Raw genomic sequence first — 6,000 nt, forward strand, 5'->3', positions numbered from 1 at the left:
CTGGACTGTTCCTACATTTATTAGTGTTTTATTTTCTACTGTTATCAAGAGCAAAGCACACTTCTTATCAGAACATGGACTCATGAACCCCAGCAGGACTGAGCACAACTGGCCGAATACTGTATGTTCTGATGCTGGGATTTCTTCTTAAAGGGGAAGAAAGAAAAAAAGAATCATAACCTCTAAATACTCTATACTTCTATACTTTTAGCCCCGGTGATTGTCTTGCTTTGATTCTGCTAGCGATGATTTGTGCTATTATGGGATGCCAGTTGAGGTCTAAGTGTGAAAAGGTGGGTCAGCAGTTATGCGTGATACTGTATGACTTTTCCTAAATCACATTCCCAGCAGAAATGGTTTTGGTTGACTAAGTTGTACTTTCAAGCCAAGTAAAAGAATCGGTAATTACACTCATTATCTTTGTATATTAGTAGCTGACAGACGATCATAATAAAAGTGATTAGAAGATAAAAAATATCTGCCTTTACTGTGCATTCTAATTAAAATGTACTTATATGATTTCAATCATGAATATTTTTTTTTTGTTTGCATACTTTCAAATTGAATTATCTCTTATCCACAAGAGACTTACATCACCTGTCACAGGAACTCAGAAACAGAAAACAGAGCAGGTAACACACTGCATAGGAGTTCCAATTTAGGGATGTGTAGGGTGAATGTGCATGCAGTGTATACACACACACACCCACACACATACACAAGGATTCAAGCCCAAAACCTTAGGAGTTTGAGTCTATAGTACTACCCACTAAGCTGCTGCATCAGCTACTAAATGAGCTTCTATATAAAAATGCAAAATTCAAAATAAACGTACCGCAGTCCAACCACTTGTAGGAATGATATTGGGCATGTGTCTAGCTTTGGATTGAGGGTATTTGCTAAAAATAAAGTGATAAACGCCAGAATTTCACTGCTCAGGGATGTCGGCCAATTCTTTGAGCAGAAGGACATCACAGAGTACAGTGACAAGTCACTTCACACCTAAGAGCACAAATGAAGTACACAGTCATTGTAAGCAGTTTTACGCTTGAGTCATCTTTCGTTTGACCTTAATAGGGGAAAAGATCCGAGTATCTGAGGCTGTGCTGTGTTCAGTTTTGTTCTGTCGAGAGCAGTATTGTTGTTCCAGGAGGGAGGCCGTAATGAAAACATTCCTGGGTCAAATGTGGCCCTTGTGCAAATGGACCTGACTGTGCTGTTCCTGCAACGTCCTGTTAGGTGGCTCAACAGTGGGCATGATAGCTTCTTCTTTTGCCTCAGGCTATAGTCTAGCTCTACGGAGAGCCAGCCAGAATGACTTCGACAGTGTAGTGCTTACAGCAAACGTGTACCTGTACACAGTCTGTAAATATCACAGTCGTGTCATTGCATTTTGTTATCCTCGTGAAGTGTGCGCTATCTGGCCGAACTTACCTTAAGCACTCATGTGACCACAGTAGATATTTTTAGTCCAGCAGGAGTCAACGTGAATCTGTTACTGTAACCCATTTTCCTGGTGCAGACTCCTACTTTTGCAGTTTTGCTGAACTGGGACTTAGTCGGCTTAATGTGACATATGCTAATTTGCTTTAAAAGGAATATATTCATGCCCCAAGTTTATTCAGTATATTAGTATTTCAGCTTAAACAAAACCTTTTGTCTGATTAGTGTTGCAGAGGAATATTGCGTCTCCAGAACATATATGCAGTATGTCAGCGAGAGAATCTCAAGGATTAAGCCTAGAAAACTTTGTTGACAGCGTATGATGATGTAATGTGACATAAGAACCCTTCAGTCCTCACTCTTGTGACAATGTTTATTTAAATGCTTCGAACTTTTTCACGAATTGCTTATGGAAACTGGCAGTTACGTTTCTCCAGTCAATTCAGGCAGCACGGCTGTATCACTTATATAGAGTACTGTATGTCATCTGTCTGTCCATCCTTCAAAGGCTTAGCCAGCCTGGGTTGTGAACTATATAGTATGTGTCCTAAAATATTTAGAAATATATGTGACTGCAAGAGAAAAATGTATACACTGTAGAAAACCTCAGGGGATAGTGAAAGTAGTTAGTAGTTTGCTGGATGTTATTCCTAACGGTAAATTCTCTGCTCCTCCCTCATTTGAGCTGGACCAAGCCTGATATCCATCTCTTATTTACCTTCGGTGGAAACAGAAGCTCTTCAGTTTAAGTGTATAATCCACTTATGCGCTGCACTGTTTATTAATGGACCTCAATGAAAATGACTTAATTGTACCGTTATAATTTAATTGTATACGACAATTCTTATTGTCTTATTATTTGTGCCTGCGCTCATCGGTATCCCAGGGCAACAGTCGTGTGCTGTGATTCAATTTCAACCAGGAATGAGGCTGGGTTTAGTGTGCAGCTCACACACACGGATAGACTCACCTGCGTTCAGTGTCCCAACGTAGTAGCCATATGTGTGCTCTATAATGTGATCAGATCTGCTACTTCTCTAGCTTGTTTATCTTTATAATCAATGATTTTTTGTTCTACTAGGATTCTAAATAAATAAAAAAAACTATTCAAATAAAGTTATTAAAAATGTTTATAAATCTCATTCATGCTTGTTTTGTCATTGTTTAAATACGATCAATTTCAGGTGAAATTCTCTGCTTATAATTTTGTTTTAAATAATGTTTGTTTCTGCTAAATATTCCAATAAAAAGCCATGACCAAATCATTGCAAACTGTTTGAAAGCATAACAGTGACGTTAGGGTTAGTAGTGTGAACATGCCTGAAACTAGACTCAAGCATGGGCTTCCTGTTCGGCCATGGGCCCTAGATGGTTGTGATGACCGGTGACCCAGAGAGGGGCCGAGTCCTCCCTCGCACACATACCAGGGAGTCCTGCAAGCAGAAGAATTCCTCACCACAGTGGGGGCCCCACACACCACCCAGCCCGGCCTGTTTTATGCTCTTCACGGGCTCAGATGACAAGCCGATCACACAGCCATCGAATGTGTCGAACCTCTCCTGTTGCCACAAACCCCAAAGTAAACGTGCAGAGCCAAAGACCAGGAGCCAGGGGACAGGCTCGCTGAAGAGACCTGCAGCTAAAGACGAAGGAGAGGTTTCATGGCTAAGCAGCACAGTTCAAACACTTTTCAGCATGAGAATTGATGCACTTTACGTTGAACGTCCAGGGAATTCTCGAAGGCTTCCCGTGTAGACATCCAGGCTCTGTGGATCTTTGAATAGCAAACAAGAAGCTGCTGACTTCGGAATAATTTGGCTATAGCATCATGCTGGCTTCCTCTCTGTAAGCCGCAAGGCAATGAAAAACAGGCAGGAATGTATGGGAACCTGCTTAGACTAGTGATGCCATGCCCTCGTCACAGGACACAGCCAGCCGTCGTGATCTATTTCCTCTTCCTCTTCTAAAGCAATTTCAAACGCAGCTCTTACATTCTGTAAAATATGCAGGTGTCCTTTAAATAGTACAGAACATGATATGAGTGGCCTTCTGTAACTGGCTATACAGACCAGTGTTTGTAAGACTTGTAAGACCAGAAAGGAAGGGAACAGAACCTCATGACACGGGACGGGGAGGAAGGAATAGGGGTGCTATTTGAGGACAGGAGTGGGTCTGGGCTTAATATAAGTGGGGGGGGGACAGCAGTGACAGCCATCCTGGCAAGAGCTCAAAGGAAACATGAAGGAACCAATTGAGCGTCAGGCCTCCGAAAGACTGGTGCTGGGTACGCGCTCAGGAATCAGGATCTGGGTGTGTAATAAGGGCTAGAGGAAGAACAAAGGCAGCACCACAGCAGGTAATGAGGGTCATGTGACATGGATAAATGTGCGTGTCATGTGACTTTGCCCCAGTCACAGGTATTCATCATACACTACTGGGTTTCTTTTTGACATATTGTTTTTATTGAGAAGATAAACGTGACATAAGCAACATTAGCAGCTGTGTATTGCTACATCATATTCACAAAGCCAGATTTCTCACTTACTAGGACACCTTGGCAGACTTAAGGTACCCCAGTTTAAATGGACTTTATGTTTGTTCAGTTACATTTAGCCCAAACTATATTAAACCCTACAAGTTATCCAACTAAGCAAGAAATCCTGCTTCGTGATACCATCCCCTGATGCTGTAAAACAGTGCCCAGAATATGTGAAAGCCACCTAGTGGTGAGAGTGAGGTGTCACATAAAGTTGTTATTTCTGAAGCCGACACAACATCAGCTTCAGAGTTAAAATGATCTTTCTTAAAGAAGATCTGCCCATTTTTACCAGTCCTTATTGCATGTTTATGTGAACAGTACTGGAGATGCTTGTTCAAAACTTTGACTCATCAGAAGCATTGACTAACGTAATCAAATGTGTACTTGGTGGGTTAGGGGCTTTTGAGGGACGGGGGGACGCTCTGCTTATTGTCCACTGGAAAGCAGTGCGGACTCGTCCGCAGTGCCCTTGAGTATTATGGGCTATTTTATGGAATCTTCTTCACCTTAAATGTCTTCTCTGAAAGCCATATTCCTGTCTGTCCTTAAAGAGAAAACACATGGAAGGGGACTCCAGGCTTGTCACCTGGTCCTGTCCTCAGTCTCATGTTCTCACGACTGTCAGAAGCTGTGACGATCTGCACGACATTAAAAGTTTGCTTCTGTCAAAAACTCAGTCACAGACGTCCAAAGAGCAACACCAGACTCTCTAAATATATCAACGGCACTTCTGTCTGTTTTCGCTGCTCAGAAGTTGTTCATCTACAAATCCACACTACTGGCAACCAGGGTTCCAGAAATGGCTCCTGACAATAACGGCATCAAAGGTTCAGCCGGGAGGCTCATCTGCTGGACCCTTTTGGGGGGTGAAGCTCTCATTGTAGCCGGCAGGTGGATCATGTCATCCTCACAGGAGCTGGGGTCAAGAGAGTCTGGAAACGCCTTAGCGTGCAAACCCTGGCCCATCCGCTATCATCCCCCAGTCCCTGAAAGACATAAGAACATAAGAAATTTACAAACGAGAGGAGGCCATTCGGCCCATCAAGCTCGTTTGGGGAGAACTTAACTAATAGCTCAGAGTTGTTAAAATCTTATATAGCTCTGATTTAAAGGAACCCAGGGTTTTAGCTTGTGCTACACTAGCAGGAAGATTATTCCATACTCTAACTACAAACCTGCACACAATATTCTAGGTGGGTTCTTACCAAGGAATTATATAATTGTAGCATCACCTCTCTTGACTTAACCTCCACACGCCTAGAGATGTAACCCAATATCCTATTGGCCTTTTTTATTACTTCGCCACACTGGCGAGAGTAGGACATCATGCACACCGAGGTCTTTCTCATAACACTGCCCCTTAGTCCTTCCTCTAAAAAGCATCACATGTCATTGATTATCTAATTCAAATAAGTGGGCTGTTTTTTTCCTGGATGGTGCAGTAACATATTAAATGTTGCCAGGATTAACAATATAAACAACAAGCTGTGTTCTGCAGAAAATGTGCCACTGCTGAGAGCCCTTGCATGCAGTTGTTCAAAATCACAGTCCACTAGATGAACACTCAGGTGAGGCAAGAAGCTCTCCAAGGCCGATCAGCTAATCCTGCTGGCTGTTCTTTCATACTGACACTTGGTGAAAAGCCACTGAGAATGAGAGTCTTCGTTAGTCTGGAGTACCATCACAAAAACGACCATAACGTTGCAATGCCCTGTGATGTTGGAGATGGAGGCATGTGATGGATGCTTTTGGCCGGTCATCGAGGGCCTGCATGAGAGCGTCACTTTCTCCTAATCACTGGAGACTTGGCAGAACTTCATTGCATTTCTGTGGTGGACGTCGCTCCGATACAGTGATTTTAGAAAATAGTCTTGGATGTGTTTGTAATTCCTGGTAGTTCACAGGGCTAAACATCCATCCCACTTCAACTGCTCAGATGCAGGAAAATGATACGAGAGATGCAAGGTTTGCAGACGTGATTCGATCAGCCCCATAATATCAGTCTCTGTGATTCTGTG

This window comes from Brienomyrus brachyistius, chromosome 16, assembly GCF_023856365.1.
Source record: "Brienomyrus brachyistius isolate T26 chromosome 16, BBRACH_0.4, whole genome shotgun sequence".
Lineage (NCBI taxonomy): Eukaryota > Metazoa > Chordata > Actinopteri > Osteoglossiformes > Mormyridae > Brienomyrus > Brienomyrus brachyistius.